This window comes from Bos indicus, chromosome 11, assembly GCF_029378745.1.
Source record: "Bos indicus isolate NIAB-ARS_2022 breed Sahiwal x Tharparkar chromosome 11, NIAB-ARS_B.indTharparkar_mat_pri_1.0, whole genome shotgun sequence".
Lineage (NCBI taxonomy): Eukaryota > Metazoa > Chordata > Mammalia > Artiodactyla > Bovidae > Bos > Bos indicus.
In genome coordinates this window covers 84,324,801-84,339,655 of record NC_091770.1, presented here as the reverse complement: position 1 = coordinate 84,339,655, position 14,855 = coordinate 84,324,801, and the positions used below count along the sequence as shown (strand labels likewise).

Here is a 14,855-nt window from a genome sequence, read left to right as displayed (position 1 = left end):
CTTTCATAGCATTTTCAGTCTAATAATTGCAGGCCTACTATTATACTCATTCCACATAAATACATTTGTCAATAGAGCCCATGGAATGGTTGAAAGTGAAATACACACCTCTATTCCTTTACATTGATGTGCATATGATACAGTTAGATCCATCTCTTCATTAATTCCAAAGAGCCAGATATGTCCTTTCCAAAATAATATCCCCTTTTCAATCTCAATTTTCAAAGAGAATCCATTTACTGGGAATATACTTTTTCTCTTTTTACTTTTCTTTCAGTTTATCTTTAAAATTTCTCCTCTGTTACATTTTCAAAATGCATTCCTGTCCTTAAGTGTCACTAATTATGGCAATTATAATACTTTTAGTTTTCATACTGATTTTATCCCACACTTACTTGTCCAATAGCATTTAATAACTCTACTTATTTTATAGAAAATTCTCTGAAAGGACTGTCTATATCAATCATCTATAAAATCTATTTTACTTTTTTATTGTCATAAGATACATATATATGTATACAACTTAGAATTTGTCATTTTAACCACTTTTAAGTGTATAATTCAGTGGCATTTTATGTTCACAATGCTATGCAGCCATCACAACTATCTATTCCAAGAACTTTTCATTATCTCAACCAGAAACTATATATTTATTAACCAGTAACTCCCCATTTTCCACTCCTCCACCCTGTGCCACCCTTGGGAAACTTGCAATGAATACACCTATTCTAAATATGTCATGTAAGTGGAAACATGCAATATTTATTCTTTTGTACCTGGTTTATTTCATTCAGTATAATATATCAAAGGTTTATTCCTGCTGCTGCATGTATCAGAACTTCATTCCTTTTTATAGCTAAGTAATGCTCAACTTAATATATATCCAACATTTCATTTATCCAGTCATCTGTTGATGAACCCTTGGGTTGTTTCCAGTATCCTATGGATATTGATGGTATCTAGATCCTTGTGATATTCATATTATTAAATTGAATGATCAATAATCCATCCACATTTTATTTGATCCATCAATAGCATCTCATAGAAATGACCACATTTAAGTCCATGAAATATCTTCCTCACTAGATTGTAGCATGATGTGAGATTGTAAAAACAAAATGACATTTTCACATATTCAGCCTAAAAGCTGAGATACTTGAAGGAAACCTCATCTGTTGGAAACACAGAAGGACACTTTCACAGAAACTTTGGTAAACCACTTCAACTTGTGTTAGATCATGTGGTCATTCTTGATTCAAATATCAGAAAGGAAGATATGATTATTGTGATTTTCTCAGTCCATTTAATGGAGCTGTGAATAGACTCCATAACTCCTGAATGAGATTCACAAACTTGGAGAGATGAGTATCTGAAGAACTCCAGGATTCTGTTACAAAGGAATAAGATGAGAGTGATGCTAGGTAAGCAACCAACAGTATCTACTGTATGTCTCAAAACATTCATGGAATTCTATTTCAAAAATTGTTTCTACCTCAAGTACTAGTATTAACGTCTGTAAAGTATACTTCTGTGTCTAAAGATTATATCAGTATATCCTCTAAATGTTCTCTATGAAGGATCAAAATAAATAGAAAAAATGTCCTCTATTCCTTTACAAAACATAGCTCCTTTAATGTGTGAACTCATTCCTTGAAATGCACTTCAAAACAAAAATTATGTGTATTTGGCTTCATGATGATAACAGATACGATTTAATAGCTACCCATCCAAATAAATCCTGCAGGTGGTAAGCAATGGTCCATGCATAAAACAAGCAGCCCGATTTTCAAAAGGCTGTCAATTAAATGAGAAGAACTGTTGAGCTGATCTGCTGCTCCCCAAATGTTAATTAAAATTGCAATATTGCTATGGGGCAGCCAGACATACTGCAGCTCATGGACAGCTGTGATGCAGCGGCTCAGCATATTGTAATCACAGTGATAGATGGCTTTGATATCATCACTGTGAAACAGTATTATTCCAGTATATTTCTGATTACTCACTGCCTAGGAACACATTTGTTTCATAACACTCTTTCTTTTCATTCTGTTTTCTCCTCTTCTTAATTTATCTACCTTGTACCTGATGCACTGGTCAATGACTAATGTTCTCCCAGCTCTGGCTTTGCAAGTACATGGTAGCGTACATTTCACATTCTTGGCTTACAACTGATTTCAAACATGAAGAAGCGATTTTCATTTTTCTTTTCTTATGTAAATACTAGACTCTGATTAAATTTGGTTTCCTATTCTTCCTTCTGCTTTAATTTCAAAATATTTCATTCTTTGAACGCTAGAGTGTTATTAATGTAGTACTTACTATATTTTGTGGAAATATATGGGATACTAAAACTCTCTTACTTCTGAACGTTACACATATTTTAACTGAGGTAATTGTAAATTTGAGTACAGTAAAAGAACAAAGGAAATCAATCCTGAATATTCATTAGGAGGAGGGCTGATGCTGAAGCTCCAATAATTTGGCCACAGAGTCAACTCATTGGAAAATGCTCTGATGCTGGGAAAGATTGAGGGCAAAAGGAGAAGAGGGCAGCAGAGGATGAGATGGTTAGACAGCATCACTGACTCAATGGACACAAATTTGAGCAAACACCAAGATATAGGTGAGGAGAGTAAACTACTTTATATTAATGTAAGTTAGATATCCATAGTTTTACTGGTACTCATATCTATGAGTATGTATTAAATTCTGTGAAATTTAATTATAGGTAGTTTTGTGTACATAGCATTGTAGCAAAGATTCTAGACAGTACCAACACCATAAAATCTTGGCTGTTGTTCTTGAATAATCATACCCACATCCCACCAGTTTCCCCAACCATCCCTAATCCTTACCACTAAATTTGTCCTTCATTTCTAAAATGTCATCAGAAATAAAACGACATAGCATATTATACCTTTTGGAAATTTTTTTTTTTCACCCAGCATGATTCTCTGGAGATTTACCTAAGTTATGTGTATCAATTAACTAGTCCTTACTATCACTGAGTAGTATTCCATGACATGAATGTACTACTGTTTAACAATTCATCTGTTGAAGAACATTTGAACTGATTCTAGATTTTAGCTATAATAAATAAAGCTTCTATGAATTTTTGCTGTACAGGTTTTTGCGTAAATATGTTTTTATTTCTCTGGGATAAATTCACAGTAGTTGAATTGTAAGGCTAAATGATGATTATATGTCTAGATCTTTTTAGAAAGCTCTAAACTTTTGGTTCCTCTGTCCATGGGATTCTCCAGGCAAGAATACTGGAGTGGGTTTACATTTCCTTCTCCTGGGGATCTTCCTGACCCAGGGATAAAACCCAGGTCTTCTGCATTGCAGGCAGATTCTTTACCATGTGAACCACCAAGGAAACCCAAACTTTTTCATAGTGACTACCATTTTACATTCCCATGTGAAATGTATAAGCAATCAAATTTCTCCACATATATGATAATTTTTGGTGTTAGCACCAATATTGTTTTAATTTTAGTCACTCTAATAGTGTGTAGCAATATCTTACTATGATTTTAATGTATATATAGTTATTAATATATGCATTATATAATTTATAATCATATGAAAATTATATAACTTATAATTATATGAACACTATATAATTTATAATTATATGAAAACATGAAAACTGCCTGTTTTCATAGTTTTCATGAATATTGAACGTATATGCCATCTTTGTATTTTCAAATACCTTGCCATTACCTTACACAGAGATGGAGCTCCATTTAAATGAGAGAAAGAATTAATCATATACAGTTGATTTCTTTAGAGAATAGTAAAAATTTTATTTGTTTCTGTATTTATCATAAGTAGAGTTTCAACCTCTTCACTATTATCTAAATAAAAATAAAATTTTAGAATGGGCAGAGGTTTCCAATTTGTAATTGATATTTGGATAGGATATATTAAAACTGTCTAGAAAAAATGTAAAGATCAAGTTCTTGTTTCCTACAGTATTTTGAAGTAAATAATTTTAGAGATTCTATTAATAGACTGAATTATCTATATAAATATGTGCTCTTATTGAAAATATCATATATACAATTGCATTAGTGTTATAAATTTTTTACATTTCTGTAATATTTACAAGTGAAAATACTTGTAATTTTTTCCTGTTGTAGTGACATTAGGGGAAAATTGTGAACATATGACTAGATGGTCTTTAGGTTTCCATTTTGCACTATTTTTTCTTAATAAATAATGTAACTCTAGCCTGTTTCTTTTACACTTATTATTTTAGCAACAAAGTTGTCTCCTTTGGAATCTCCAAAATCAATGCCAGGAGAGTGATCAGTAAGAAAATAAGCAGAACACAAAATTATGTGATCTATATCTAATCCTCTGGGTAATAGATGAAATTTTTGTGAATTTTGATGATAAATTATTTACAACCTAATCAAGAATAATGAAACAAAATATGATACTACTCTGAGATCATAATACTTTTCCCATTTTTTCTAACAATATTTTAACCTCCATAAGGTATCTATTTGAATTCCCTTCTTAGTATCTTCAAGGTTTCTAATAAGTATTAAATTCCACAATGCATTATTAGATACAGTATCTGTGGATACTCTGTGCACTGGGATTCTAGCATAAGTAGAAAGAAAAAATCTGGCAATATGTATGCACATAAGCTTTGACAAGAGGTATTGGCTCCTACTGCAAACACAATTTTCATCTTAAGGATAACTTATCTAGTTCATCACTCACAGAGGTTTCAGAATGATCACTTCCAAAATGCCATCCTGCTTTCATTTTTTTTTCCCAAGGAAGGTCTGAATAACCTGTAAGTGAATCACTGAACAAAGAAGGTACCAAACTTCAAATAGTCCCTCTAAGACCCTTCAACTACAAACTTGTAACATTTTTTTTATGACATTTCAAAGTGACTTGTGATCCTGACACTGCTGTTTAAAAGATGCAGTTTGAATCCAAATTAAACTGTAAGCCACACATTTAGAGGACGTATTTTTTGTTTTGTTTTCCCATTTGATTTCTTAAAGTTAATTATGTGTGTTAGTTGTTCAGTCGTGTCCAACTCTTTGCGACCACATGAATGGTAGCCCACCAGGCCCCTCCATCCATGGGATTTTCCAGGCAAGAATACTGGAGTGGGTTGCCATTCCCTTCTGCAGGGGATCCTCCAGACCCAGGGATCAAACGCAGGTCTCCCGCATTGCAGGCAGATTCTTTACCATCTGGGCCAGGGATGGTTCAGATGGTAATTCCTGGAAAATCCCAAAAGTTAATTATAGCTTTCTTTAATATATATAGCTGAGACTAACTTTAATTCAACCTATGGCATGAAAACTCTTTGCCTCATTTATCCTAATTTGATAAAGTTTCCATAATTATGACTTAATTCAAAATGCTTAGTCCCCACACAGGAGAATCACTTATAATTTGTTGACTTTTTTTTTTTTTAAAGAAGAAAAGACACAATTATATGAATTTCACTATAAGATAGATCAACCTAGATATTGAATATCACATAATTTATTTAAGTGCCTCAAATGAGTTCAGTGCTCTGTGATCTCTCTAAGATATTACTCCCACATAAAAAAGACTTATTTTGGAGAAACTAGAAAAGAAATTAAAAAGGAAGAAGAAAATATTTCTGCAATACACCTGCCATAGAAGAGCAATGCTTATCTTTACCCCTTACTGTATTGTAGTAGCCAACTATATTGTAGTAGGGATTTGTAGAACTTCTGATTTCTTTGAACTGCATAGACATAAGAAAAGATTGTATTATGTTTTTTGCAAGTCCTCCATGTGTGTGTTGGTGTGATCACCCCTCCATGGAGAGTTTGTATTACTAGTGTATCCTGTAATAGAGAGATTTCAGACAAGTCTCAGAAAAGCTTATGCAAGTCTGTATCATAAAGCATCAATACTTACACAGACTCTCACTATCTGATTATGTGTTTAGAAGTCAATGGATGCCAGGGATGCACAGAAACCAATGAACAATTTGACACTTCAAATAATCAGTTCAAAACCTTGCATTAAACATTTCTCAGGTCTCCGGGAATATTCCAACTTTATGACCCTAGTCTGGAGAATGCAGTGTATCCTGTTTTATGATTCCAGCTCAGCTCACTGTTTCCCTTTAGTCCCAACCTCAACCCTTTAATAGGTATTTAGAATCTTCAGGATATTTGCAAAAGCTATCTATAAATACAATAGTCGTATGCGACTCTTTGTGATCCCATAGACTATATGGTCCGTGGATTTCCCCAGGCGAGAATACTGGAGTGAGTAGCCCTTCCCTTTTCCAGGGGATCTTCCCAACCCAGAAATCAAACCCAGGTCTCCCGCATAGCAGGCAGATTCTTTACCAGCTGAGCCACAAGGGAAGCCCATCTATAAATACGTGAATTTTTTCACTATGCCAACTACACTAAATATGTGAAAACTTTACGATTAATATACCCACAATAAAATCACTGTATTGTAATATAGCCTAAAGAATTATAGGAACTCAAATCAGACTATGGGATGTCACATTGCTTGTTTACCACCCACATGAGCTTGGATAAGCAGTTTTACTTTTCAGAGCTTCAGTGAACTCAACAGGGAAAACTCTTAAAATAGTTAAGAGATTTAAACCAGACATCTACTAAAATTGATTTAAGAAATACCTGGCACAAAATAGGCACTTTTCCCTTCTTTCTCTTTCATTCACTCACAGTGCCCTTAGGCCATCATATGTGTTCTCATACAGGCAGATCAAAGTGAGAGCAGGCTTGTCTCAGCAGTTGAAAACAGGGGGAAAAAAATTAAAATAAATGAGAGTTTTCCACTATTCTTCATCTTTGGCAGACTCCATTTTAATAGCTTGTCTCATCAAATAATCATTACACTCAATAAGTTGTCTAACACACTACTGCAAGGCTAAATGACTGTCAACTGGCTCAGGCCAGTCTTGCCCACTGAGTAATAACAGACTGTGGCAGGATTTCTGTTTCATTAAGTCAGAGAAATAACATTTCTAGTAAAATTATGCACTCATAAAATTGAGTTGGCCTAAAAAACAGAGTATTTTCTTCTAATATTTTGAGGACCACAAAATATATCCAAATGATAGAACAAATCAAAGATGGTTTACAAAATTAATTTGGCTAAGTGGTAGATTGACTACAACTGGAAAAGATAGATCATATAAACCCAGTATGAGGGCACATTCAAGATGCACTGAAAATTCTACGTTAACTTGAAATTTTATTTGAATAATTGGCCAGTGGCCTAACTTCTCTACATCTGTGTTTCCTCATTGGTAAAATGTCAATGTACAAGTTAGGGTTTATTTTGTATATAAATATTTTTGAATTTTACATTTTCAATTTTACTGCAATTAAGTGTAGTCGTATTATATTTATGTGCTAAAATTGATTAACGGAACACAATCATTTTAAGGATGTTTCATTTAAAAAGATTTTGTTGATGACAAAACTTCAATTTTAACATATTAATTAAATCACATTTTTAAAGTAAAATACAACTAATTTAGATTGAATTTTGTACATTAAACAAGTTCTTCTCTAAAACTGGCATGTCGTGTATCAAAGAAGAGACATATTTTTCAACTTGTTATTTCTACTATAAATAATTCATACTTTAAATTATGGTAAACTGAAAATTACACCATTGCAGCAATCAGGGACTCTTAATTTTATTCCTAAATTAGACTGGCTGTCTGGTCTTCAGGAAATTATTTTACTCCCTTTTGTCAAAGTTTCCTCATTTGTCTAATGAGCAAAAACATTTTACTTCATAATTTATCACTGCATATTATTAATACTAAGATACTTTTTCATATATGAACATCACTGAAATCAGATGCCTCTTAAAATTGAATGCATATTATCATAAATATTGGAAGCACACTAATTTTTATTCATAGCAATACCAAACATAGTAGTTTATCCTTTAATTAATGGTCTCTTAGGTTTAATATGATATTAACTGAATTAGTTATCTGGGACTTAAATATAGACCCATTTTAAATGAGTGGTGACATGAGTGTACTTTCTTCAAGGTATTTATATGTGAGGCATTAGTGGGCAATGGAAGAACAAAAATATAAAATATTATAGAAGTCAAAGGATGTTTGAAGAGTTCTGGTAATACTTAGGAGTAGGGTGCAGGGGGTGTGACAGGGAGGAACTGAAGATGAGGCTGAAGCATGGGTTGAAGTCAGATCCTGGATATCTTTTAACACCACGGTTAGGAAGTTAGAGTCAATCATCAGGTGTACTTCCTTTGCCTACAGTGATTGCTCACTGAATCTGAGCTATTAACCAAGCTAGATGCTCAAAGTCCTAAAGAAGCATGATCTTTGCTTTTGTGCAACATTTTAATCAATCCTTAACTCCTGAACCTGTGGACGCCATGCACAGGAAACACCTCCAGGAGATACCTGACCAGAGTGGCAATGTTACCACCAGTTTCACGTGGGGATGGGATTCTAGCAAGACTTCTGAACTGCTTTCAGGCATGGGGGTCCCGCCCTGGAGAAGGAGGAGGTGGACAGTGAGAACATCCCCCAGGAACTGCTTTCAAACCTGGGCCACCCACAGAGCCCCCCAAGAAAATGGCTGAAAAGCAAAGGCAATGACAAGGACTTTGTGATTGTCCACAGACCTAAGCTAAACTGAGAGAAATTTCCAGGTGTTTCTTGGGACTCCCTTCCAGACGAGCTGCTTTTAGGAATCTTTTCCTGTCTGTGCATCCCTGAACTCCTCAAAGTCTCCAGTGTTTGTAAGAGATGGTAATATCTAGCGTTTGATGAGTCTCTCTGGCAGACTGTAGACCTCGCAGGCAGAAACCTCTACCCAGATGTGGTTGGTCGGCTTTTGTCCCGAGGGGTGGTTGCCTTCGGCTGTCCACGATCATTTATGGACCAACCGTTAGTTGAACATTTCAGCTCTTTTTGTCTACAGCACCTGGACCTTTCGAACTCTGATCGATGTGTCTACCCTGCATGGCCTTCTGTCTCACTGCTCCAAGTTGCAGAATCTCAGCCTGGAAGGCCTCTGACTTTCAGATACCATTGTTGATAATCTTGCTCAGAACACAAATTTACTGTGACTAAACCTTTCTGGGTGTTCTGGATTCTCTGAATCTGCCCTGAAGACTTTGCTGAGTAACTGTTCCAGACTGGATGAACTGAACCTCTCTTGGTGCTGTGATTTCACTGAAAAGCCTGTACAGGTAGCTATTGCACATGTATCAGAGACCATAACCGAGCTGAATCTCAGCGGGTACCAAAAGAATCTGCAGAGATCAGATGTCTCTACCTTAGTTGGAAGATGTCCCAATCTTGTCCACCTAGACTTAAGTGATAGTGTCATGCTGAAAAATGACTGCTTTCCAGAATTTTACCAACTCAACTACCTCCAACACCTATCACTCAGTTGGTGCTATGACATAATACCTGAAACTTTACTTGAACTTGGAGAAATTCCCACATTAAAAACACTACAAGTCTTTGGAATCATACCAGACAGTACTCTTCAACTGTTAAAGGAAGCCCTCCCTCATCTACAGATTAATTGCTCCCATTTCACCACCATCACCAGGCCGACCATTGGCAACAAGAAGAACCAAGAGATATGGGGCATCGAATGCTGACTGTCACTGGAGAAGCCCAGTTGTCTATGAAGCCTCTATTGCAAGATGGTGTCTCCTCTATTATTTGAACAGGGAAAGTAAGCAGGAAGCCCAATTTTGGAGATCTCAGCTATTTTTATTCTTGGTTTTCTATTGCCTTCCTCTACAAGTATATTAGAGAATCATTGGAGACAGAAAACTATGAAGTGTTGCTTTTTAGAAATGACTATGAAAACTTTATCACTGCTATACCCTTAAGAGCCTAAGCTCTATGCTTTTGGAAATTTTAGGGAGATTGAGCCTATAATTTCAAGATACCTTAAATAGCAAAATTTGAACCATGTCTTCCAAGTGCCATTCTTCATAAATCTATTTAGAATCAAGCTTAAAAATAACCACCAGCAAATCATTTTTGTAGCCTATATGGCAACTGAACATTCTTCTATTTAATTTTTCAGCACTGCTTTATTATAAGACATCTGTTTGGTTCAGTTCAGTCGCTCAGTCATGTTCGACTCTTTGTGACTCCATGAATCGCAGCACGCCAGGCCTCCCTGTCCATCACCAACTCCTGGAGTTCACTCAGACTCATGTCCATCGAGTCAGCGATACCATCCAGCCATCTCATCCTCTGCCGTCCTCTTCTTCTCCTGCCTCCAATCCCTCCCAGCATCAGAGTCTTTTCTAATGAGTCAACTCTTCGCATGAGGTGGCCAAAGTACTGGAGTTTCAGCTTTAGCATCATTCCTTCCAAAGAAATCCCAGGGCTGATCTCCTTCAGAATGGACTGGTTGGACATAGGTTGCAAAAAATAATAAGATATTTGTATTGTAAGCTGAAAATAATGAGAATCATAGAGTAGATCTGCAGCAATCTCTTCTGAGGATGGCAAGAAAAATAGACATTTCAACTGCGCCTTTAGATTCGCAGTCAGGTTGATGGAAACAAATAGCCCCAGGTCATTCTCTTTAAAACCTAAATAAAGAAACAGACAATTGGCCAACCAGAGGTGTAGAATTGGTATAGAATTTAAAGGCTCAAGAGACAGTTTTCTATGACAGTTAACCTGGGGTATCCTCTAATGCACATTAATGAAGTCTCCTTTATGTACAATTGGGAAGGTCCCCTGGAGGAGGAAATGGCAACCCACTCCAGTATTTGTGCCTAGAGAATCCCATGGACAGAGGAGCCTGGCGGGCTACAGTCCATGGGGTCACAAAAAGTCAGACACGACTGAGTGACTAATACTAATACTTATCTCTATTAGCATATCTAGCAATTTTTTCTTGGAAATTTTATGTTTATATACCTGCCCTCCTCAGTCTCTGAACCTCTTATGGACAACAACTGTGTCATTTATTTTTGTTTATCTAGTATATTGCCACAATTTCTGACACACAGTTTCATGTATGTAGCATGAACAGTTCCTGTTGGAGCATGTTTTAAACAATGAATCCATGTTAGCAAAAAAACTAAGTATACATAAATGGTACGGGCATTGCCCATGTCAGTTACTCTCGGTATTTAAGGAGGTAGCAGTAGTGCAGCAGCCTCTTAAGGTTCTGACTTGTGTGTAGAGAAAAAACTGGAAGACAATAGAAGAATTGAGATGTACTTCAGTCTTCTTGTCTGAAGTATGTGAATAATAATAAAGTTGTTTATAGGGAGATGAGAAAAGTATCATGAAAGGATATTGGCCATCTTTGATATTTACATAACCCTTCTTGGTATAGAGCAGGCTCTTAGTTTATATTTGATAAATGTATGAATGAGCAAACGAATGGCTGGTTGTTTTATGTTTTCTCAAGGAAATCTACTAATGTTTAATTTGAATCTTCTGGATCTTTACATAGACATTTCCTACTGTTTGAGTGCTGTGAATACTTTTTATTTTCTTGGATAATATTTGTGATATGCAGAGATGTTTAACAAAATTATCCCATCAAAAATAGCCACAGCAGAGGCAAAACTCATCTGGCAGACAATTATTTACCAGTTATTGAAGGAAGAAAATGAACATTCATGAAACAAAACACGTATGTTTTTTCTGAACTACATTTAGAGTTTTCAATGTGCGTACTCAGATTCAACTTGAATTGAGATGTGCAAGCCACACTCACATACCCTGTTCTCGGTGTCATTCAAGCACTGTGTATACCAATCTGGAAAAGCTTGGTCTCTTTCCTTGTTGAAGATCACAGGGTGGTTGAAATAAAAGAAACGAAAAGAAATAACACATTTTGATGCAATATACATTCATTTTTCAAAGCTCACTTCATGTCACCTAATTTACAAATCATCTGTCTCTAATCTTGATCTAAATGATGTACTCATTGCACGCACTGCAAACCATTTTATTACAGAAATATGAAGTAAAAGTAGTACAGTATTTTCTTTCTGTATTTGTTTACTTATAAGGTGTTTCTAAATGCTACCAAAGGATTTAGGAGGTAAGTATTGATAATTCTTTTGAAGAATATTCCATCATTGAACTCTGAAAGAATTACAGTAACTTCCCTGGTTTTTCTGTTTGATCTTTAACTTTCCCATCTGTAAAATGAGGTGAATAAGGGCCGATCTAGTTGTCTTTGTGCTTAATTATACTTTCTTTAAAGAAAAAAACAGATTAACTCTTATAAGTTTGAGAAATTCTTCCCCTAGAGGAGCCTGGTGGGCTGCCGTCTATGGGGTCGCACAGAGTCAGACACGACTGAAGTGACTTAGCAGCAGCAGCAGATGTGCCACAGTGGTACTTTCAGCTTTCATATTTTTTCCGTGAAAATGCCTCTTGGTCCTATTGAGTCCTGCTTAAACTCACCCTATGATTTGGCTAGAGTACCTGTTATCACCTACCATCATGGATAAAGTTTTGTGAAAATTATATCTTTAAATGGGCCAGAACAAACCCAAGTCATCAAATATAATTTCAATGATGAACCTCAACATTTTCCATTTGAATAGTTTCCCAAATGATTGCCATTTATTAATGTCAGATTAAAGGACTTCATTCATTTTTCCTATTCAGTAGAGAGGCAGTTAATGAATGGTGCTGACTTGGCCAGGCTTCTAATGAAAATCTGGAAGAGTGCAGCCCTCAGTGTGAAGAAACTCAACTAATGCCGGCTGAATATTGACACGATTTTCATCCATGCAGAAAGTCTTCTCATACACCTTTTGGCTCATGAGATGGTAATTACGTCATCAAAGCTAAATAGAAAACATTGGGCTGAAGACTGCCTTCTCTAAGTGACGTTCCATGAATTAATGCACGACCTCCTGGCTTCTTCACTTTCCTTACCAAGGCTCTGTTGCTTCAGAGAGATTTCCAGAGCAAATGAAGCAAGACAAGATAAAGGCTAGTGCCCATCTTGAAAACTAGATAGTGAAGAAGAGCGGAGAAAGGAAATATCTACCATTCATAATATTACCAAAAATATTGGTAAATACTCTGATTTAGTTTATGAACTGGATCTTAATTTATCAATATTGATAAGCTTCAAACAGGTAATATAGAAAGATTCCAATACATTTCAAAATATGAAGCAGTGTTACTGACATATGATACTTGCAGAGATCTGAAAGCTTGCCCAGCAGGGGGAACACTGATTTCTCCATTGATGATTAACTCTGGGAGGGACTGGAGAGGATAAAAGAGGTTGGGGAGAGGGGGCAAGATACTGTCTAGATAAACATAAACAATTTAAATAATGGAAAACACAAATAAAAGCATAGTTGATTCAATTTGGTTTTCTTTTCAGAAAATGTAACAGTATTCTTGTATTAAGCTGCTTTAATTTGCCAATTCTAGGCTCTAAACAACCATCCTAGTGCATTAAGATAACAGAGTAGATTGTTCAGTTTCACCATCTAATGCATTTCTCTTTTCAAATGTAATTTTCATCGTTATCAGTGTGATAGATGTACAATGGGATACAGATTGAATTACAAAGCTTATAATAAGAACAATAACCTGACCCACCACTTTCTGCCAATAATTCTTGTCCCAGAAGAGCAATAGCTTTCAATGGTTTCAGCTATTTATCCTGGCATTTATCCTATATTTCTTAATAATGCTTATATACTTTTTTTTTTTTTTTTTTGCTTAGAGGTTTTAGATAATACCTAAAGAAAAAAACTTTTGTAGAAAAACAAGAATTAGCACTCTCTCTTTCTCTTACTCTGGCAGATTTTTTTTTTTTTTTTTTTTGGCCATGGTTCTCAACATAATAACAGTGGTAATATTGAAAATTATTAACTTTTATTTGAATGATTGCATTTAAAGCAAGCATTGAACTACGTATCCTCATAAAATCCATGTGAAGAAAGTATTATTACCTCTTTTTTTTATTGATCAGGCAAATGGAAGAGATATTAATGTTCTTTTAATAATATAACTAGTACTTGGTAGAACTGAAATTCTAATTCAGATTTGTCTATTTAATATGTATAGTCCTAAAAACTAGGTAAACGTCACTGTCTTTGAAATCTTATAACTTTGTATCACTTTTTCACTTGACATGATTTCAGTGTTCTTTAGTACTATTAAAACATTTTTTGTAACCAATGTTATTTTGGATGTACTATATTCCAAGTGAAGAGTGTATATTTACTGAATTCTCTATTTATTACTGTCAATTTAGCCTCCACACAGTTGTTATTCTAAACATTGCTAAGATAAATGTCTTTATGCATTATTCCTGCCAAATTTTTAAAAACATCTTTGTGTTTCAGGCAATTTCTTAAGTTGCCATGAGAGGTCATGACTTAAAAAATAATTAGTTAAAAAATAATATAATATGGATAATGACCAGAAATGTAAATCACTTAGTAACACGGAAGCTAAACTAAGTTCACAGTCTCTGCTAATCATGCATTTTATGGAAGATGGAAACCAGTTCATTATAATCATCTGGCAATGTTAAACTAGAGTCTAGAAACAAAGTTGTAGGTTCTTAAAGAATGACATTTCTACAAGCAATACATATGCCTTATATGTATTATTAGTATAATTACTGTATATAATATAAAATTACTATAAACACTTTAAAAACACAAAATTTATTTTTAGTGCCTTGTCGCTTCCAGGGAACTTTAATAAATGCATTACTGTTGGTATCAGTGATCAATTTTGCAGATGAAGAATACAAAGCTCACAGATAGTAGATGGTTTGTTTAATGTCTTATAGTAGCTAATGGCAGATCAAAGACTAATA

The 14,855-nt window shown here is 35.0% G+C and overlaps 1 pseudogene; it reads left to right on the top strand.

Annotated features, from left to right (window-relative positions):
• The first annotated feature begins 8,421 nt into the window (after window positions 1–8,421).
• On the top strand, window positions 8,422–9,693 carry LOC109565806 (S-phase kinase-associated protein 2 pseudogene; annotated as a pseudogene).
• The last annotated feature ends 5,162 nt before the right edge of the window (window positions 9,694–14,855 follow it).